This window comes from Trachypithecus francoisi, unplaced genomic scaffold (assembly GCF_009764315.1).
Source record: "Trachypithecus francoisi isolate TF-2019V2 unplaced genomic scaffold, Tfra_2.0 Lachesis_group4, whole genome shotgun sequence".
Lineage (NCBI taxonomy): Eukaryota > Metazoa > Chordata > Mammalia > Primates > Cercopithecidae > Trachypithecus > Trachypithecus francoisi.
The window spans coordinates 104,315,116-104,338,684 of NW_022681469.1; the positions used below are offsets into that span (position 1 = coordinate 104,315,116).

The 23,569-nt window shown below is 38.7% G+C and overlaps 1 pseudogene; it reads right to left on the reverse strand.

Annotated features, from left to right (window-relative positions):
• Nucleotides 1-9,383: 9,383 nt before the first annotated feature.
• LOC117072185 overlaps nucleotides 9,384-23,569 on the reverse strand; it is a 15,623-nt pseudogene continuing 1,437 nt past the window's right edge.

Consider the following 23,569-nt stretch of genomic DNA (forward strand, 5'->3'; position numbering starts at 1 on the left):
CATGGTGAAACCCTGTCTCTACTAAAAATACAAAAATTAGCCGGGCGTGGTGGCATGCGCCGGTATTCTCAGCTACTTGGGAGGGTGAGGCAGGAGAATTGCTTCAACCCGGGAGGTGGAGGTTGCAGTGAGCCGAGATCGTGCCACTGCTCTCCAGCCTGAGCGACAGAGCAAGACTTCGTTTGGGGGAAAAAAAAATCAAAAATCTGTATTTTAATTTTCTTTCAACACTTGTAAATGGAAAGTGCAATGTTCTAGTATATTACAGATAAAATTATATAGTAGTGTACATTTATTTTGGAATATTTTTGCATGTGATAAAGTATAATATGTAATGAAAATTGTTTTTGAAGTAATAGGCAAAATTCTATGTATTTTGCAGTCTTTCATCCCATGGAATCTTCAAAAATAGTAACCACCATGCCTTTTACATAAAATAGACTAACAGTTTAAAGCATTTGTTCTATTATTTTGTTTACGTTGTGGAAGTCCTTTTTATGGGAGGATATTTTCTTTTCTTTTTTTTTTTCTTTTTTTTCTTTTTTTTTTTTTTGTTGAGACAGAGTCTCACTCTGTTGCCCAGGCTGGAGTGCAGTGGCCGGATCTCAGCTCACTGCAAGCTCCGCCTTCCGGGTTTACGCCATTCTCCTGCCTCAGCCTCCCGAGTAGCTGGGACTACAGGCGCCTGCCACCTCGCCCGGCTAGTTTTTTGTATTTTTAGTAGAGACGGGGTTTCACCGTGTTAGCCAGGATGGTCTCGATCTCCTGACCTCGTGATCCGCCCGTCTCGGCCTCCCAAAGTGCTGGGATTACAGGCTTGAGCCACCAAGCCCGGCCTATGGGAGGATATTTTCTAAAAAAGAATATATACATTGTTTCAAAGTGTTGATTTATGTAAGTGATCAAAATGTATGAGTTCAGTATAAATTTGTAAAAGTTTGGCTAAAGAGATAATTTTAAGGATAGTGATTAAATATGATAAAATTGCATATACTACAAAATACTCAAAAGAGTTATTGAAGGAAATATTGAGTTCATTTTTAATATAGAGTTTGAATTTTGATACTGCATTTAGGACAAAACATTTGTAAGAATTGAACATGATGTAGTTCAGTCTTCATTCATTATTAATGGATGGATTATTATAATCTAATTTAAGGTATCGAATTGTTCTAGTTTTTCAGGAATTGTCCAAATGGATGAAGATACGCATTATGATAAAGGTACTGACACTAAAAATTATTTTGGGGTGTTAAGAGCTAGATGATACTGATTAATTTCTAATTTTCTTTGTATTGTGATTTGATTTTAGTGGAAGATGTGGTTGGAAGTCACATAGAAGATGCAGTAACGTTTTGGGCCCAGGTAAATAGCAAACTGGTTAATATCCCCCCTCATCTCCCCCAGTCCAGTTCCTCCTCAACAAAAACAAAAATAAAACCCAGGAATAAATATATTTATTATTCTCATTGCCTAACATTTATTGAATTATTTGTCACCAGGCATTATTAGAAGACAAATTTCGACAGCTGTGACGTTACTTGACACATGAATATTATGCACATAATACACCAAGTTTAAAAAAAAAATTGGCAAGATTGTGATTTCAGAATTCTACTCAATTGTAGGCTGCTTTTGCTGGAGTCTGAGAGCCTGTTGCATTTGTGAAGTTATAGCCCCATCTAGGGGTCTTTTATAAGATTGTTTCTTGGCCGGGCGCGGTGGCTCAAGCCTGTAATCCCAGCACTTTGGGAGGCCGAGACGGGTGGATCACGAGGTCAAGAGATCGAGACCATCCTGGCTAACACTGTGAAACCCCGTCTCTACTAAAAAATACAAAAAAACTAGCCGGGCGAGGTGGCGGGCGCCTGTAGTCCCAGCTACTCGGGAGGCTGAGGCAGGAGAATGGCGTGAACCCGGGAGGCGGAGCGTGCAGTGAGCTGAGATCCGGCCACTGCACTCCAGCCCCGGCGACAGAGTGAGACTCCGTCTCAAAAAAAAAAAAAAAAAAAAAAAAAGATTGTTTCTTGAAGGAGGATAAGTTTTAAAAATCTCTTTTTTTCTAATGGCTTAAATTTGAGATATGGTATTTTTCCTCATTATAAAATTGGAAGCATGAATGAAACATTTCTGATTTTCTGTTGGGAGGCTGTCGGTTGGGTAAGGTTACTCCGTTTTAAATACAAAGCAAGCACTAAAGGGCTGTGTTCCACAATTTAAGAAGGTGAATTCCTGTAATGTACAGAATGACCTGCTAATTTTTGGTTTTGTAAACTATACATGGTATGGAAGGGAAAGAAATTACATTTCTCTGTACTCCCTACAGCATGGGAACTCCTTTTGGTGGGGGATGAGGTGAACTCATAATGTGGGAAATAGGAGAATATGTGAGAAGAAAGTTCTAGAAGAATATGATTAACCCAGAGTTCTTAAATATACAGTCATGCATCACTGAATGACTGGGATACATACAGAGAAACGCATCATTAGGCAACTTTTTTGCTGTATGAACATCGTAGAATGTACTTAGAGAAACCTTGATGACATAGCCTACTACATACCTAGGCCATGTAGTGTACCTGTACCCCATGTTACTGTACTGAATGCTGCAGACAGTTGTAATACAATGGTAAGTCTTTATGTATCTAAATATAAAGGTACAGTAAAAATATTTTATAAAAGATTGAAAAATGGTACACCTGTATGGGGCACTTACCATGAACTGAGCTTGCAGGATTAGAAATTGCTTTGAGTGAGTCATTGAGGGAGTAGTGAGGAATGTGAAGTCCTGTGACTTTACCGTACACTACTGTATACTTTATAAATACCGTACACTTAAGCTACACTGAATTTATAAAAATATTTTTCTTCAATAAACCTTAGCTTACTGTAACTTTTAATAAACTTTTGACTCATTTGTGATAACACAGCTTAAACATTGTAGAGCTGTGCAAAAATATTTATGTCCTTATTCTAAAACTTTTTTTCTTTTTTTAAGAAACTTAATTTTTTTTACTTTAAAAACTTTTTGGCTAAAAACGAAGACACAAGATCATCAATATCACAGTCTTTCACCTCCACTTCTTGTCTTTCTAGAAGGTCTTCAGAGTCAGTAACGTGCATGGAGCTGTCATCTTCTGTGATAATAATGCCCTTTTGGAATATCTTCAGAAGGACTTGAGGTGGCTGTACAATTAACTTTTTAAAATGGGTAGGAGGAGTACACTAAAATAAAATAGTAAAAAAAAATATACACACACACCGATGACATAGTTGTTTATTTTCATTACCAAGTATTATGTACTGTACATAGTTGTATGTGCTGTGCTTTTGTAAGACTGGGGCACAGTAGGTTTACACCAGCATCACCACAGATATGTGAGTAATGCATTTCTCTATGATGTTACGATGGCTAGGACTACACTAGGCAATAGGAATTTTTCAGCTTCATTATAATCTTATGGGACTACTGCAGTGTATGTGGTTCATTCTTGACCAAAATGTCACTATGTGGGGCATGGCTGCATGTAATAAAACATTGTAGAAGGGTGATGTTATAGAAAACTTGGGGCAAATTCGTGTGTCTGCTTATGCACATGTATTTGGCAAATTTGTTTCTGCTTATGCATATTCTCTAAAGGTTGCTCACACGTTCTGGTTCCATGCCCATTGTCTCTGTATTAGTGACAGCTGCATCACTCTCAACAGTGTCCCAGGTTGGATGATAAATGATATTTAAGCTTATTGTATAGAAACTTCATTTATCAGTGTAAAAAGATTTTCTAGACTAGTGCTGTCTAGTAGAAATATATGAGCCACGAAAGTAATTTTAAAACATTTTTGGCACCCACATTGAAGAAACTAAAAACAGCAGGTGATATTTTAATAAATACATTTTATTTAACTCAATATATCCAAAATATTGTTTCAAAATATAATTGGCATGGAAATGTAAACAGGATAGTTTATATTTCCTTTTTAATATTGTCTTTGAAATCCAGTGTGTGTATTAGACTTAGAGCATATCTACTTAGACTAGCCACATTTTAAGTGGGTATTGGCTGTTGTATTCGGTAGTGCAGCTCTAGACTTTGATTTCAGTTTACTTTATTTGTGAAGATGTTGATTGAATTTGAAGCAAATTCAAGAGTCAGCAAATATTTTTTCTGTGAAGGATCAGATGATGAGTAGTTTACCATTTTTAGGCCATACAGTTTCTTTTGCAGCTATTCAACTCTGCCAACATAGTGCATAGCAGCCATAGACAAAATGTGAATGAGTATGTGTAGCTGTGATGCAGTGAACTTCATTTACTAAAACAGGTGGCTGTAATTTGCCAACCTCTGAATTAAACCATGAAGTTGAGGCGCTTGCAGAAGAACATTTAAGACAGGAAACATGCACGTGAAAAGATTAAACATTAAAACTACTGATGGTGTATAAATGAATGCAGTGGTTTTTTCAGGAAGCAAATTGGCAAATTTGGTTGGGGTTAGGGTGGGATGTAGACATAGAGAAGACTAGAGATTTGGAAATATGGGTAGGCAGATTAGGATGAAAATCTGCTCACATATATTCTCCATTTTTTTGCCCTGTGGGCTTCTGCCTTATAAACCACTTATAAGCAAACACTTCAGATTGGATGGTGGCAGCTGAAGGAATCTAAAGTATTTGACTCTACCTGTTTCTTTGAAAGAAAGAGCTTCTGGTCAGGCATGGTGGCTCAGGCCTGTAATCTCAACACTCTGGGAGACCTATGTGAGAGGATCGCCTGAGCCCAGGAGTTTGAGACCAACCTTGGCAACATAGTGAGATCTTGTCGCTCCAAAAAAAAAAAAAAAAAAAAAAAAAATTAGCCGGGCATGGTGCATGCCTGTGTTCCCAGCTGTGTGGGAGGCTGAGGGTGGGAGGATTGCTTGGGCCCAGGAGATTGAGACTGCAGTGAGCTGAGATTGTGCTAAACAAACAAAAAAAAAGAGCTCCTATTTGTGTTAGTCTGTATAGTGAAAAAATATATGGAATATTTTGATTCTAGGGGTTTGTTCACAAAGGTTGCCTCTGTTGTTTCTCAGGCTCAGTTTAAATTCAGTTCCTCTTCTATGCTGAGACTTTGATATTCATCATGATGTTCTTTGAACTGCTCTTTCAGAGTTTTTTTTTCAGTCATCACGGATAATCATGTTCTTTCTAGCATTATTGAATATTTCGTTGGTATATTTCTTTAGAACACATATATATTTATTTAACATTTTGAAGAAACTTTGACTTATAGGAATGTTGCAAAATTAGTACAGAGGCTACACCCAGCTTCTTTTTTTTTTTTTTTTTTTTTTGAGACGGAGTCTTGCTCTGTTGCCCAGGCTGGAGTGCAGTGGCGCGATCTCCACTCACTACAAGCTCCGCTTCCCAGGTTCACACCATTCTCCTGCCTCAGCCTCCCGTGTAGCTGGGACTACAGGTGCCTGCCACCATGCCCGGCTAATTTTTTTAAATGTATTTTTAGTAGAGACGGGGTTTCACCGTGTTAGCCAGGATGGTCTCGATCTCCTGACCTTGTGATCCGCCCGTCTCGGCCTCCCAAAGTGCTGGGATTACAGGCGTGAGCCACCGTGCCCGGCCAAACCCAGCTTCTCTTAATGCTAATGTGTTACATAACCACAGTGCAATGATCAAAAGCAGGAAATTAACATTAGTACAATGCTGTTAACTAAACTATAGCCCTTATTTAAATTTTGGCAGTTTTTTGTATTTTTGTGTTCCAGGATCCAATATGGAATCCCGAATTGTATTTAGTTGTGTATCCTTCGTTTCCTTTAACCTCTGAATGTTCCTCAATTTTTCCTTGTATTTCAAGACTTTTGACACTTTTGATGAATATTAGTTATTTTGTAGAGTATCCTTTAATTTGGGTTTGTTTGATGATTTCTTATAAATAGATTAGCAAGAGTTCCACAGAAGTGATATTGTAGTCCTCTTAGTACACCATATTGGGGTTTCATGATGTGATATACCTTCTTATTGATGATAACCTTGATTCACTTGGGTATGGTGGCAATTTCCAGGTTTTTTCACTGTAAAGTTACTCTTTTTTCTTTTGTAATTAATAAATGTTTTAGGAGACTTATTCAGGCTGTCTAATCCAGTTTCTCTTCAACTTTTCACCCACGAATTTTGTTGTTTATTGCTCTAGTGCTTGCCTAATGATTTTCTATTCCCCTCATTCCTTCCACATCTATTAATTGGAATTCTTCTATAAGGAAGAGCTGTCTCTTCTCTGCCATTTATTTATTCAATTATTTATATTAATATAAACTCATGGATACTTATTCCATGGGTTGTAATCTTATGCTATCATTATTTTGTTGTTTAAATTATTCAGCCTTGGCCATTGGGACAAAGTTCACCAAAGAACAGAAATTGATACTTGTCCTTAAACATGTCCTATTCTTTTTTTGAGCACTTTTTTGTTTTTTTTTTTCGAGACAGGGTCTCTGTCACCAAGGCTGGAGTGCAGTGGTGTGATCATGGCTCACTGCAGTCTCAAACTTCTGGGCTCAAGCAATCCTCCCACCTCATCTTCCTGTATAGTTGGGACTATAGGCGCACACTACCATGCCCGGTTAATTTTTTGTATTTTTTTTTTTTGTAGAAACAGGGTTTCACCATGTTGCCAAGCTGGTCTCAAACTCCCCGGCTCAAAAGTGATCCTCCCACCTCGGCCCTCCAAAGTGCTGGGATTACAAGTGTGAGCCATCACAACCAGTTTTTAAAAAATTATTTATTTATTTATTTATTTATTATTTTTAGCGTTTTTTTACTTTCTGACACTATCAAATGTTCCAGGATCATCTTTTATTTCCCAGTTTGAGCTCTGCGATCAAATAGATCTTTAAGGAATCCTTTCCATATGATTTAATTATATTTGGTATCTTGTTTGAATTCTGCCTAATTTGAACTCATTGGGAAGTAAACTTTTTATATGGCCTAGTCTCATTTCTTATAAATAACTCATTTAAATTATGAAAAAATACAGACATAAGAACTTGATTTAATTTCTAATGGCCTAAAATCTTTTATCATGCTTAGAACCCTCAAGTGTGTAACACTATAAAATAGTATTTTACTGTATCTTACACTATATCTTATCTTTCTAGAGTATCAATAGAAATAAGGATATCATGAAGATTGGTTGCTCACTGTCTGAAGTTTGTCCCCAGGCCAGTTCAGTTTTGGGGAATCTTGACCCAAAGAAGGTGAGCCATATTCTTGAATATAATTATTTCATTCCTCCTGTCAGCTTTCCTATGTGTTAGATACTTAGTTTTTGGAATTTTTGGTATATTTGAAATGGAGAGGCTGGTTTTTAGAATTTATATAAACTACTGTTATGGTAAATTTATTAATTCAAAAATACTTATGAACTGAATATTACTCAGTCTTGAAAGGAAATTTGATGTAAGCTACAACATGGATGCATCTTCAGGACATTAGCTAAATAAAATAACCCAGTCACAAAAGGACAAATACTGTTATGGTTCTACTTACATGAAGACTTTGAGTAGTCAAAATCATAGAGACAGAAAAAATGAATGGTGGTTACCAGGGACTGGGGGAAGATTGGGGATGGGGAGTTGTTGATTAATGGATGTAGAGTTTCAGTTTTACAAGATGAAAAGAGCTATGGAGATGGATGATGAATGGTGGCGAAGGTTGCAAAACAGTGTGAATGTACGTAATGCCACTCAACTGTAACTTAACCATGGTCAAGATAGTCAATTTTATGTATAGTTTACTACAGTTAAAAATAGGAAAAAATAGAATAAAAACCACACTCTTCTAGCCAAAAAACAAAAGTGAAGAAAACGTATGTACCGTCTGCCAGGTACCTGGCACTGTGTTGAGCATTAAGTGTGCAGTGGTGAACAAAATAGATTCCTTGCCTTTGACTTTGATTCACAAAAAATTTGTAAGATGCATCTTCATGCAGAACAATTTGGCTATCTTTTTTTCTTTTTTTACTGAGGTATAACTTGTGTACAGTAAGGTATATATATCTCTTAAGACCTTAAGTATATAGCTTGGTGAATTTTTACATATGTATGTATCCATGTAACAACCATCCAGATCAACATATGGTTCCATCATTTCAGAAAATTCCTTCAGGCCCCTTCTCAGTCAATTCTTAGTCAGTAGTTTCTCCATCAGAGATATAACCATCATTCTTACTGTATCACCATAGATTCAGCTGTCTGTTCTTTTTTTTTTTTGAGACGGAGTCTTGCTCTGTCGCCCAGGCTGGAGTGCAGTGGCCGGATCTCAGCTCACTGCAACCTCTGCCTCCCGGGTTCCCGCCATTCTCCCGCCTCAGCCTTCCAAGTAGCTGGGACCACTGGCGCCCGCCACCTCGTCCGGCTAATTTTTTGTATTTTTAGTAGAGACAGGGTTTCACCGTGTTAGCCAGGATGGTCTCGATCTCCTGACCTCGTGATCCGCCCGTCTCGGCCTCCCAAAGTGCTGGGATTACAGGCTTGAGCCACCGCGCCCGGCCCAGCTGTCTGTTCTTAAATCATGCAGTATGTACTGTATTTTATGTATCTGGGTTCTTTTGTTCAATATAATTTCTGAGATTCATTTATATTGTTGTATGTATTAGTGTGTTGGTAGTCTGTTCTTTTTTAAGCTATTTAGCATTCATTGTATACATATAACACACTTTATTGATCTGTTCTCCTTTGATGGGCATTTGGATTTTTTTGCAGTTTTTAACTACTCTGAATGAAACTGCTGTGAAATCCTTATATAAATCTTCTGCTGGATGTATTGACTCATTTCTTTTGCACATATATCTAAAGTAGAGTTGCTAAATCATAGGGTAGGCATGTTTCTGCCAAAGTAGATACTGCCAAACAGCTTTACAAAAGTGTTGAACCAATTTGCATCCTTATCAGCAATTTATGAGAGTTGTAGTTCCTTCATGTCCTCAACAGCCCCCTGCATTGCTAGTGTACTGAGGTTGTGTTTTAATATTTTTATTAGCCCTTTACAAGGGCTCTTGTGAAGTACCTATTCACATCTTTTCCCCATTTTTAAATTAGGTTATTTGTCTTGATTGATTTGTAGGCATTCTGTATGTTTTTTTTACTTTAATTTTTATTATTTCTACCTCTTAAAGTCAATGATAAAGTCACAACTGTAAAATGAATGCATTTAAAAAATAAAAGATATATTTCAATGACAAAAGGTATGCAGTGATCATGAAAATCTACTGTACACTTTGCCAAGGCCAAAGAAGGAAAGACAATATGAAAAAGCCAATCCTCAAATATATCCTCAACAAAAACTCCCTCCTAAATAGTAAAATCAGCATTTAAGATTATGTGTCTTTACACATCTAAACAGCGGCTCCAACCAAAAAAAAGCGAGGGGAATAGGTCAGATGATAACTCTCTCCAAGGTTTCCAGATACCTTTTTCTTCCTCTTCTTTGTTACCTTCTTCCATTTTTTTCATCCTCCTCTCTGTCTAGAGACTGAGGAATAAGCTGATTACCCACAAATATGTACATATTAATTATCTGTTTAACTCTCTTTTTTTTCCTTTTCGGTAGAGCCCTTTGAGGAATCCCATTGGCCTGCATCTCACAATTTCTAAATGTGCGTCGAATGTAAATACAAGCCAAGTCCTGTAGATTCCTGACAGCACAGTGAGGGAGTCCCACAGAATCTGGTTTGCCATTATCATTCTTACTTGGTTGCACAAGTGGAGCAAATGACAAAACAAGGATATTTTTCCTTTCCCAAGTGTTTTGTCCAGTTCTGTGTTAACGGATCCTCTCTAGGCGTGATTAATATGCTTCCAACTTATAGTAATATTTTCATGGTCTTTCTGGACCCCAGCTCCACAGTAAATTCCGTCATACTGATGACTGTCAGATGCTATCTGGAGGCAATTACTGACGACAAATGTAGGTTCACAGAACTCAAACCTCAGCAGTGGTTTTCTTTATAGGTGCGTGTTGGAATATCTTCATCTTGAGATGGACAGATGATTTCGCTTACAGTGGGGGCTTGCCAACTTGCACGTATAATTCTTTTGATAAGCTGCTAGGAGATCAGAGTGACCTAGCCTTGCCCTATAACTTCCCTCTTAGATGGATAGTCTAGGTCTAGGAGCTGATTATCAAAGCTATCACTATTTTTGATGAAGCTCTCCAGGTTTTCCTTGGCATATTTCACCACATCTGGATGAGGCCCAATCCCATAGTTTATTCCGAAAGGATCTGTGGTGCAGCGGTTGGTCTGGCCCACTGCAACGCTGAGCACACCAGGTGCTGGTCGTTGGTGGGGTCTGTGGCAGCTGGATGCTGCTACCACCACAACAGCACAGCCACCGCCGGTGCCGAGGAGAGTGAATTGGTGGGGCAGGGACCTCTCTGTGTTTTTTATATATGTTTTTTGAGATGAAGTCTCTTGTCGCCCAGGCTGGAGTGCAGTGGTGCGATCATGGCTCACTGCAGTCTCAACCTATTGGGCTCAAGTGATCTTTCCACCTCAGCCTTCCAAGTATCTGGGACTAAAGGTGTGTGCCACCATCCCTGGCTAATTTTTAAATTTTTTGTAGAGATGGTCACTATGTTGATCAGGCTGGTCTTGAACTCCTTGGCTCAATCAGTTCTCCCACCTTAGCCTTCCAAAGTGCTGAGATTCATGGTGTGAATCACTGTGCCCAGCCTGTACGTATTCTTGACACCAGTCCTTTGTCTTTTATATGTATTGCTAGTATCTTTTAGTCTGTGGCCTACCTACTCATTTTCTTGATATTATTTGAAATTTAATTTATTAATTTTTTCTTTTTGGTATGTGCATTCTGCTTCCCATTTAAGACCACTGTACTTACCCCAAGATCATAGATATATTTGTGTGTGTGTGTGTTTCTCTGGAAGTTTTTACCTTTTGCATTTAGGGTTGAGGTGACCTGCAGTAAATTTTTTGATTATGATATGAGGTGGAGATAAACTTCAGTATTTTTCCATGTGGATATCCAATTATACCATCACTGTTTATTGACAAGACCATCTTTGCTGAATTGTATTGGCATGTTTGTTTTAAATCAAGTGGCTATGAGTATTAACCATCTTTTTCAATGTAATGGGTACCTGTAAAATTGAGTGCATCAGATTATCTGCCAACAGTTTACCCTGGGACATTTCTATAAGTAGACAAAGATGTTTGTACAAAGATATTCATTGGCAGCTAGTAGGCAAAACTGGAGATTAAATGTCCCTTATATAATACAATAGTAGTAGTAATTATAATAGTATTTGTTTCCTTTGTGAGGTAGTGCCAAATACTCTAAGCATTTTGTGTGTACTAACTCATTTAATGTTCACAACGTCCTTATGAGGCAGGTGTTATTTTTTACACCTTTTTTTGAAATTGAGGCATAGCCAGGATAACTTTATGAAAGTCACTAGCTAAATTAATGATAGATCAAGTATAGAAGCCCACAGAACCTATCTCCTTAACTGTTGCCCTGCTTAGAAAAATGAACAAATTGTGGGTAGAGCCTTATTTTTTTCTTTTTTTTTTAATTGGCAAACATTCCTCAATTATTTTTTCTCCTCCCCTTTCCTCTTTTATTTCTTTTTTTAAAAATTACACTTTAAGTTCTAGGGTACATGTGCACAACAGGCAGGTTTGTTACATATGTGTACATGTGCCATGTTGGTGTGCTGCTCCTGTTAACTTGTCATTTACATTAGGTTTGTCTCCTAATGCTATCCCTCCCCGCTCCCCCCACCCCACAACAGGCCCTGGTGTGTGATGTTCCGCTTCCTGTGTCCAAGTGTTCTCATTGTTCATTTCCCATCTATGAGTGAGAACATGCAGTGTTTGGTTTTCCGTCTTTGTGATAGTTTGCTCAGAATGATGGTTTCTGGCTTCATCCATGTCCCTACAAAGGACATGAACTCATCCTTTCTTATGGCTGCATGGTATTCCGTGGTGTATATGTGCCACATTTTCTTAATCCACTCTATCATTGATGGGCATTTGGGTTGGTTCCAAGACTTTGCTATTGTGAATAGTGCCGCAATAAAGACACGTGTGCATGTGTCTTTACAGCATCATGATTTATAATCCTTTGGGTATATGTCCAGTGATGGGATGCCTGGGTCAAATGGTATTTCTAGTTCTAGATCCTTGAGGAATCGCCACACTATCTTACACAATGGTTGAACTAGTTTCCCACCAATAGTGTAAAAGCATTCCTATTTCTCCACATTCTCTCCACACCTGTTGTTTCCTGACTTTTTAATGATCGCCATTCTAATTGGTGTGAGATGGTATCTCATTGTGGTTTTGATTTGCATTTCTCTGATGGCCAGTGATGATGAGCATTTTTTCATGTGCCTGTTGGCTACGTAAATGTCTTCTTTTGAGAAGTGTCTGTTCATATCCTTTGCCCACTTTTTGATGGGGTTGTTTGATTTTTTTTCTTGTAAATGTGTTTAAGTTCTTTATAGATTCTGGATATTAGCCCTTTGTCACATGGGTAAATTGTAAAAATTTTCTCCCATTCTGTAGGTTGCCTGCTCACTCTGATGGTAGTTTCTTTTGCTGTGCAGAAGCTCTTTAGTTTAATTAGATCCCATTTGTCAATTTTGGCTTTTGTTGCCATTGCTTTTGGTGTTTTAGTCATGAAGTCCTTGCCCATGCCTATGGCCTAAATGGTATTGCCTAGGTTTTCTTCTAGGGTTTTTATGGTTTTAGGTCTAATGTTTAAGTCTCTAATACATCTTGAATTAATTTTTGTATAAGATGTAAGGAAGGGATCCAGTTTCAGCTTTCTACTTATGGCTAGCCAGTTTTCCCAGCACCATTTATTAAATAGGGAATCCTTTCCCCATTTCTTGTTTTTGTCAGGTTTGTCAAAGATTAGATGGTTGTAGATGTGTGGTATTATTTCTGAGGGCTCTGTTTTGTTCCATTGGTCTGTATCTCTGTTTTGGTACCAGTAGCGTGCTGTTTTGGTTACTGTAGCCTCATAGTATAGTTTGAAGTCAGGTAGCATGATGCCTCCAGCTTTGTTCTTTTGGCGTAGGATTGTCTTGGCAGTGCGGACTCTTTTGGTTCCATATGAACTTTAAAGTAGTTTTTTCCAATTCTGTGAAGAAAGTCATTGGTAGCTTGATGGGGATGGCATTGAATCTATAAATTACCTTGGGCAGTATGGCCATTTTCACGATATTGATTCTTCCTCCCCATGAGTATGGAATGTTCTTCCATTTGTTTGTGTCCTCTTTTATTTTGTTGAGCACTGGTTTATAGTTCTCCTTGAAGAGGTCCTTCAAATCCCTTGTAAGTTGGATTCCTAGATATTTTATTCTCTTTGAAGCAATTGTGAATGGGAGTTCACTCATGATTTGGCTCTCCGTTTGTCTGTTATTGGTATATGAGAATGCTTGTGATTTTTGCACATTGATTTTGTATCCTGAGACTCTGCTGAAGTTGCTTATCAGCTTAAGGAGATTTTTGGCTGAGACAATGGGGTTTTCTAAATATACAATCATGTCATCTGCAAACAAGGGACAATTTGACTTCCTCATTTCCTAATTGAATACCCTTTATTTCTTTCTCTTGCCTGAATGCCCTAGTCAGAACTTCCAACACTATGTTGGATAGGAGTGGTGAGAGAGGGCATCCCTGTCTTATGCCAGTTCTCAAAGGGAATGCTTTTAGTTTTTCACCATTTAGTATGATATTGGCTGTGGGTTTATCATAAATAGCTCTTATTATTTTGAGATATGTCCCATCAATATATAGTTTATTGAGAGTTTTTAGCATGAAGGGCTGTCGAATTTTGTTGAAGTCCTTTGCTGCATCTATTGAGATAATCATGTGTTTTTTGTCTTTTGTTCTGTTTATATGCAGGATTATGTTTATTGATTTGCATATGTTGTACCAGCCTTGCTTCCCAGGGATGAAGCCGATGTGATCGTGGTGGATAAGCTTTTTGATGTGCTGCTGCATTTGGTTTGCCAGTATTTTATTGAGGATTTTTGCGTTGATGTTCATCAGGGATATTGGTCTAAAATTGTCTTTTTTTGTGTGTGTGTTTCTGCCAGGCTTTGGTATCAGGATGATGTTGGTCTCATAAAATGAGTTAAGGAGGGTTCCCTCTTTTTCTATTGATTGGAATAGTTTCAGAAGGAATGGTACCAGCTCCTGTTTGTACCTCTGGTAGAATTTGGCTGTGAATCCGTCTGGTCCTGGACATTTTTTGTTGGTAGGCTATTAATTATTGCCTCAATTTCAGAACCTGTTTTGGGTCTATTCAGGGGTTCAACTTCTTCCTGGTTTAGTCTTGGGAGGGTGTATGTGTCCAGGAAATTATGCATTTCTTCTAGGTTTTCTAGTTGATTTGCGTAGAGGTGTTTACAGTATTCTCTGATGGTAGTCTGTATTTCTGTGGGATCAGTGGTGATATCCCCTTTATCATTTTTTTATTGCATCTATTTGATTCTTCTCTCTTTTTTTCTTTATTAGTCTTGCTAGCGGTCTATTAATTTTGTTGATCTCTTCAAACAACCAGCTCCCTGATTCACTGATTTTTTGAAGGATTTTTTATGTCTCTATCTCCTTCAGTTCTGCTCTGATCTTAGTTATTTCTTGCCTTCTGCTAGCTTTTGAATGTGTTTGCTGTTGCTTCTCTAGTTCTTTTAATTGTGATGTTAGGGTGTCAATTTTAGATCTTTCCTGGTTTCTCTTGTGGGCATTTAGTGCTATAAATTTCCCTCTACACACTGCTTTAAATGTGTCCCAGAGATTCTGGTACATTGTACTTTGTTCTCATTGATTTCCTAGAATATCTTTATTTCTGCCTTCATTTTGTTATGTACCTAGTAGTCATTCAGGAGCAGGTTGTCCAGTTTCCATGTAGTTGAGTGGTTTTGAGTGAGTTTCTTAATCATGAGTTCTAGTTTGATTGCACTGTGGTCTGAGAGACAGTTTGTTATAATTTCTGTTCTTTTACATTTGCTGAGGAGTGCTTTTCTTCCAACTATGTGGTCAGTTTTGGAATAAGTGTGATGTGGTGCTGAGAAGAATGTATATTCTGTTGATTTGGGGTGGAGAGTTCTGTAGATGTCTATTAGGTCCTCTTGGTGCAGAGATGAGTTCAATTCCTGGATATCCTTGTTAACTTTCTGTCTCGTTGATCTGTCTGATGTTGACAGTGGGTTGTTAAAGTCTCTCATTATTAATGTATGGGAGTCTAAGTCTCTTTGTAGGTCTCTAAGGACTTGCTTTATGAATCTGGGTGCTCCTGTAGTGAATGCATGTATATTTAGGATAGTTAGCTCTTCTTGTTGAATTGATCCCTTTACCATTATGTAATGGCCTTCTTTATTTTATTTTTATTTTTTGATATTTGTCAGTTTAAACTCTATTTTATCAGATACTAGGGTTGCAACCCCTGCTTTTTTTTGTTTTCCATTTGCTTGGTAGATCTTTTCCATCCCTTTATTTTGAGCCTATGTGTGTCTCTGCACATGAGATGGGTCTCCTGAATATAGCACACTGATGGGTCTTGACTTTTTTTTTTTTTTTTGAGACGGAGTCTCACTCTCTTGCCCAGGCTAGAGTACCGTGGTATGATCTCGGCTCACTGCAAGCTCCACCTCTCAGGTTCACACCATTCTCCTGCCTCAGACTCCTGAGTAGCTGGGACTACAGGTGCCTGCCACCACGCCTGGCTAATTTTTTGTATTTTTAGTAGAGATGGGGTTTCTCTGTGTTAGCCAGGATGGTCTCGATCTCCTGACCTCATGATCTGCCTGCCTCGGCCTCCCGAAGTGCTGGGATTACAGGCATGAGCCACCGTGCCTGGCCAGGTCTTGAGTCTTTATCCAATTTGCCAGTCCATGTCTTCTAATTGGAGCATTTAGCCCATTTACATTTAAGGTTAATATTGTTATGTGTGAATTTGATCCTGTCAGTGTGATGTTAGTTGGTTATTTTGCTCGTTAGTTGATGGAGTTTCTTCCTAGCATTGGTGGTCTTTACAGTTTGGCATGTTTTTGCAGTGGCTGGTACCAGTTGTTCTTTCCATGTTTATTGCTTGCTTCAGGAGCTGTTGTAAGGCAGGCCTGGTGGTGACAAAATCTCTCAGCATTTGTTTGTCTGTAAAGGATTTTATTTCTCCTTCACTTAGTAATCTTAGTTTGGCTGGACATGAAATTCTGGGTTGAAAATTCTTTTCTTTAAGAATGTTGAGTATTGGCCCCCCACTCTCTTCTGGCATGTAGAGTTTCTGCCGAGAGATCTGCTGTTAGTCTGATGGGCTTCCCTTTGTGGGTAACCCGACCTTTCTCTCTGGCTACCCTTAACATTTTTTCCTTTATTTCAACGTTGGTCAGTCTGACAATTATGTATCTTGGAGTGCTCCTCTCGAGGTGTATCTTTGTGGTGTTCCCTGTATTTCCTTAATTTGTATATTGGCCTGCCTCACTAGGTTGGGGAAGTTCTCCTGGATAATATCCCGAAGAGTGTTTTCCAACTTGGTTCTGTTCTCCCTGTCACTTTCAGGTACACCAATCAGATATAGATTTGGTCTTTTCACATAGTCCTATATTTCTTGGAGACTTTGTTCGTTTCTTTTTACTCTTTTTTCTCTAAACTTCTTCTCTTCTTGCTTCATTTCATTCATTTGATCTTCAATCACTGATACCCTTTCTTCCACTTGATCAAATCAGCTACTGAAGCTTGTGCATGTGTCACATACTTCTCATGTCATGGTTTTCAGCTCCATCAGGTCATTTAAGGACTTCTCTACACTGTTTATTCTAGTTAGCCATTCGTCTTTTTTCAAAGTTTTTAGCTTCTTTGTGATGGGTTTGAACATCCTCCTTTAGCTTGGAAAAGTTTGTTATTACCGATCATCTGAAGCCGTCTTCTCTCAACTCATCAAAGTCATTCTCCCTCCAGCTTTGTTCCATTGCTGGCGAGGAGCTGCGTTCCTTTGGAGGAGAAGACGTGCTCTGCAGCTTTTTTGCTCTGGTTTCTCCCCATCTTTGTGGTTTTATCTACCTTTGGTCTTTGATGATGGTGATGTACAGATGGGGTTCTGATGTGGATGTCCTTTCTGTTTGTTAGTTTTCCTTCTAACAGTCAGGACCCTCAGTTGCAGGTCTGCTGGAGGTCCACTCCAGACACTGTTTGCCTGGGTATCACCAGTGGAGGCTGCAGAACAGCAAATATTGCAGAAAGGCAGATGTTGGTGCCTGATCCTTCCTCTGGAAGCTTTGTCTCAGAGGGGCACCCAGCTGTATGAGGTGTCATTCAGCCCCTACTGGGAGGTGTCTCCCAGTTAGGCTACTCGGGGGTCAGGGACCCACTTGAGGAAGCAGTCTTATCCGTTCTCAGATCTCAAACTCTGTGCTGGAAGAATGCAGAAGTTTCTGCTGCCTTTTGTTCAGCTATGCCCTGCCCTCAGAGGTGGAGTCTACAGAGGCAGGCAGGCCTCCTTGAGCTGCGGTGGACCCCACACAGTTTGATCTCTCAGGCTGCTTTGTTTACCTACTCAAGCCTAAGCAATGGTGGGCACCCCTACCCCAGCCTCGCTGTCGCCTTGCAGTTTGATCTCAGATTGCTGTGCTAGCAGTGAGTGTGGCTCTGTGGGCGTGGGACCCTCCGAGCCAGGTGTGGGATATAATCTCATGGTGTGCCATTTGCTAAGGCCATTGGAAAAGCCCAGTGTTGGGGTGGAAGTGTCCCGAATTTCCAAGTACCATCTCTCATGGCTTCCCTTTCCTACGAAAGGGAATTCCCCAACTTCTTGCGCTTCCTGGGTGAGGCGATGCCCTGCCCTGCTCCGTGGGCTGCACCCTCTGTCTGACAAAGCCCCAGTGAGATGAACCTGGTACCTCAGTTGGAAATGCAGAAATCACCCGTCTTCTGCGTTGCTCATGCTGGGAGCTTCAGACTGGAGCTTTTCCTATTTGGCCATGTTGGAACCTCTCTTTCCTCTTTTCTTTATAAATCTTGAGTTTACTTTTATTTGCTGAAAAGAATCTAATACCAGTTCTCCCTTCTATATTAATGGAGAATGAACGTGCAGGTAAGTGTCTCTATATGATACCTTGACAGATTTCTTTCAGATGCTATGTCTATAAAAATTAGCCCATCTGAGATCCATCACTGGAGCCAATCCATTCCTCAATTTTAAAAATATTTTTTATGGGGGTATTTACAGGTGTCAGCCACTGCACCTGACCAATGACTATGTTTAATATTAAAAATTAAGACATACTCCGTTTCTTCTATTGAATATAATATTAATTATATTATCAGAAATTTACACAAGCATCAGTAATAGGCATCTGATTTTAAGTGATTAATCAGCTACTTCTGATTGTTCATAAATGGATTATACTTTGTCAGTTTTCCTTAATGATCTAAATGGTTCTCTTCCTCTGCCACCATGTAGGAGGGTCATAGGCTGTGAATAGTGGAGTTGTGGGAGGAGAAGATTGGGCCCAGGCACAATGAGAGTGAATATGTAGTTTTCGCTATGTCATGAGGACAGATAAGTCTATCTGGGATAGATGTGTGTGTTTTGGTGGTTGTATTACACTAGCAGAGCCACGAACTTCAGATTCTTCACATTGTTGAGTACCAGCTCTATTCTTGGACACATGTGTCCCTAGCCCTGCCTCACCTGATTTGCAATAAACCATTGCATTTCTGTCACTTACCTTATACCAAATTATTAATCATATTGTGATGTTATTACAAAGCCTTAATTAAAGTTGATTCAGTCTTTTGCAGGGATTGAAATTGGTTAGGACTGTTAATTGTCAGCTATTTTTGCTACTACCCCTATTTGCTTACCAGAAAATAAAGTAAGAGGGTTGGGAGAGAGTACCATACTATTACTGCTCTCTCTTGCCCTTTAGTTGTTGAACGTTAGCTGAAGAAACCAGAGTAAATTATGAATTGAATACACTAATCCTTTGTAGCATTTGAATTGTTACTTATTTGTTTGTCTGAATTTATGTATACTGTATTGTTTTGGTGAAGAGGTGTGGTGTTTAGGTTTCATAAAATAAATCTGGATTTGCCCTAGTTCAGAGTGATACATTGAAATTAATTTTATAATCTGTAACTTAAAGCAGTGTTCTTCAGCCATTTTTCTCATTATTCCCTCCTAAGAAGCATTTTTAGATTTGTTTTCTCCCTAATGGCCTAATGGGTCTTCTCCCCTTCAGATATTTTACTGCTACAGATATACAGTATATAATAACTATGTTATCAGTAGGGTTGAACCTTGGAGGGCTGTAGACCATTGTAATACATATTATTTTTTATTTTTATTTTTTTATTTTTGAGACAGAGTCTCGCTCTGTCGCCCAGACTGGAGTGCAGTGGCCGGATCTCAGCTCACTGCAAGCTCCGCCTCCCGGGTTCACGCCATTCTCCCGCCTCAGCCTCCCGAGTAGCTGGGACTACAGGCGCCCGCCACCACGCCTGGCTAGTTTTTTGTATTTTTTTAGTAGAGGTGGGGTTTCAGTTTCACCGTGTTAGCCAGGATGGTCTCGATCTCCTGACCTCGTGATCCGCCCGTCTCGGCCTCCCAAAGTGCTGGGATTATAGACTTGAGCCACCGCGCCCGGCCGACCATTGTAATATTTAAGGTTTCCAACTCTCCATAAGAACCACTTTTCTTCCCCTTAGGGATATTGCCCGAATTGAGACTGTATGATTTAAAGTGGTTAAGGCCAGGCATGGGGCCTCATGCCTGTAATCCCAGCACTTTGGGAGGCCAAGGCAGGAGGACTGGTTGAGGCCAGGAGTTCAAAACCAGTCTGGGTGACATAGTGAGACCCTGTTTCTCAAAAAAAAAAAAAAAAAAAAAAAAAGCTAGGTATAGTATGTGTGCCTGTAGCCCCAGATAGTTGGGAGGTTGAGGTGGAAGGATTGCGTGAACCCAGAAGTTTGAGGCTACAGTGAGCTATGATCATGCTACTGCACTCCAGCCTGGACAACAGAGTAAAACCTTATCTCAAAAGAAGTAATTATCAGCCTGCAGTGATTTTTGTATCCTTCTCAATCCAATCACGTCTTACTTCATTTTTGTTACTGTGAAGGAATACCTGAGACTGGGTAATTTACAAAGAAAAGAGGTTTATTTGGCTCATTGTTTTGTACGCTGTAGAAAAAGCATAGCTCCAACAGAGTATAGTTGAGAGTTAGATTTAAGTGGCATGTATTTCGCATGTTTATGTTTTTAAAATATTATACCAGTTATGTCTTCAGACATTAAAATAGTATGATTTTAAGTGTATGATGCTTGTATCTTCTAAAAAAAAGTTTTTTTGCTTTTTATGCAATTCTAACAAGGGACTCAGTGTGCTTCCACAAATGGTAGAAGGTGAAGAGGAGCCAGTGTCTGTAGATTACATGGTGAGAGAGGAAGCAGAGGGAGGAAGAGGTGCCAGGCTCTTTTCAACAACTAGTTTTCTTAGGAACTGAGTGAAAACGAGAATGGCACCAAGCCATTTTTAGGGATCTGCCGCTACTATCCAAACACCTCCTACCAGGCCCCACCTCCAACATTGGGAATCAGATTTTAACATGCGATTTGGTGGGTGATATCCAAATGATATCCATCTAAATCATAGACACCTTCAGGAGACATTTGACAGTGTTTGGAGACATTTTTGCTTGTCACAACTGGAAGTGGTGCTCCTGGCATCTAGTGTGTAGAGGTCAAAAGGGATGTTGGTAAACATTTTACAATGCACAGGGCAGAGGACAGCCCCACTCTGCCTCTAAACACAGACTCATCCAGTCCTAAATGCCAGTAGTGCTAAGGCTACTTTGAAGTTCGAGAAAATGAAAGCCAGCCTGGGCAACGTGGTGAGACCTTTCTTCTTAAAAAAAAAAAAAAAAAAAGCCCAGGCATGGTGGTGTGTGCCCATGTTCCCAGCTACCCTGGGGACTGGGGTGGGAGGATCACCTGAGCTTGGGGAGGTCAAGTTAGCAGAGAGCCATGATTGCTCCACTGCACTCCAGGCCTAGTGACAGAATGAGACCCGGTCTCAAAAAGAAAAAAAAAAAAATGATTGAAAGTACGTAAATTTTCTCTTTATTCTTTTATTAAACACCATTCAACTGAAATATAAAATAAGATTCAGTATTCAAGATACTATTTAATTTAGTTTTATCTACTTAATAGGACTAATCTCCTTATACATAAAGTAAAAAGTATGAAATCTTTCTTGGTTGGTAGCAAATGTGGATTCCATTATAGTTGAGAGTTAGACTTATGTGCCACGTACTTGGCATGTTTATGTTAAAAAAATTGTACCAATTATCGCCTCAGACATTATAATAGTATGATTTTAAGTGTTTGATGCTTGTGCCTTAAATTTTTTTTGTTTTGTTTTTTATACCCCTCCGTCCTCATTTTGGAGATGCAGAATAGCATAATGAACTCTGAAGTCAGAAGTTTGAATCTTGGTTCTGCAGTTTACTAGTTTATGTCTTCGGGTACATGGTGGCATAAACAAAGTACCTGCCTCATAGGATTGTAAGAATTAAATCAGTTATGTATAAAGTACTTACTGACATATAGGAAGAGCTTAAATGCTAACCTTTATTCTGGTCTACTCAATATGCTTTGTACTTCATTAAGATGCCAAGTAATTTTGCTTTTTTTCCTCTTTGTAGATTTATGGTGGATTGTTTTCTGAAGATAAGTGTTGGTACAGATGCAAAGTACTGAAAATCATCAGCGATGAAAAGGCAGGAAATTAACTGTTCAGTGTTTTTTTTTTTTTTGCTTTAAGAAATATTTATTGTGGCTCCAAAATTTGATGCTTATTTACCCCTTCATTGCTTATTCATAGTAGTGATATCTGGTTCAGTGATTGAAACACGGAAGAAATTAATTGCTAAAAAACATGTTGTTTTATAATCACCTCAGATTATTCAAGAATAGATTATATAATATGTAGGTTATTTTTGGTGCCTAGTTCTTTTTGTCTCAGTTCTTTTTTCTTTGAGACGGAGTCTTTCTCTGTCACCCAGGCTGGAGTGCAGTGGTACGATCTTGGCTCACTGCAACCTCCTCCTCCCAGGTTCAAGCTATTCTCCTGCCTCAGCCTCCCAAGTAGCTGGGATTACAGGCACCCACCACCACACTGGCTAATTTTTGTATTTTTAGTAGAGACGGGGTTTCACCATGTTGATGAGGCTGGTTGGACTTCTGACCTCAGGTGATCCGTCCGCCTCAGCCTCCAAAAGTTCTGGGATTACAGGAATGAGCCACTGTGCCCACCTACCTCAGATCTTAATAATTGTATTTGGTTCTTGCTAATGAGTAAATTTTAAATGTTCTTTCTGTTAAGCTTTATGAGTAGGAGAAGAACATTTTGATCCTTCTGAAGTTAGGTATATCTTTTATTTAGTTGATGTGAATATTGTTAATAATAATGATTGATTTGCCACTTTCTTGTGCCTGGGTTAAATGTGGTGAGTTTTCTTTGTGTTAAGCTTTTTTTTTTTTTTTTTTACATTGTGAGTTCTTGGAGGATTTTAAGAGGATTTAGGGGGAGAGAATTCTGAATAGCTGTTTGGTGACAGTTGCATATTGCAGGCTGTGTGAAAACACCTCTGTAGGATTTCCTTTAGTGTTTTTTCTACACCTGCTTTCTGTACTTAAATTATAATATGTATGTTTTTATTGAACCTGGGAAAGCGATTAAGGATAAAAGAGAAAAAATTAAAAATATGTATGTTTTATAAATATTTTCTTTGGTGTAATAAGATTCTAAGATGTAACAATTTGTTGATTAGTGTTCTGAATAGCTTGGTTTAAAACAAATCTCATTTTTTGCTGTCATAGATAATGGTTTATTTTAGTGGAATGGAACTTTCTAATTGACCTTTCTCCTGTGATTTGACAACTGGAGATGATATTTTCCATTTGCTTTTCAGTTGGCTTTAATTTTTTAAATTAAAGGGCAATGTGATATTTGACCTTGAAATAACTATTTTTCTTTTTACTTTTTAAATGGATGTAGAGCTGGAGGTAAGGGTGGTGAATCTGATTAGTTTACATGGTCTACCTGGAGTGAGTTTAATTGTATCAAAGGAAGTTTGATAACTTTGCCTTTCTTTTCAGATTTTATTCTTTCCAACTTGAAATTGAATTGAATGTTGGTTGATTTTAACATTAGGAGAAACAGGAGAGGGCTGTAAGCTTCATAGGTTGATGCTTATTTAAAATATCAATTGTCTAAAAACAAAAAGCACCCTAATGAGAAATGGTACTGTTGGAATTTAACTAGTAGCAAGTAAAGAAATCACTGGAATTTCATGGACTGTGGATTTTGTTTTTTATTTTGAAGATATTATTAGAGAGCTATTTCTGAATGTATTTTGTCATTTTGAGATAAGAATGCTGTTTTGATATACAGGTCATTAAGAGAGAGCAGCAAATTGGTGGTTTCTTTGGAAATACTTAATCTGGGGTCAGTATTAGTATTTGCCTCTTATTTTTTCCAG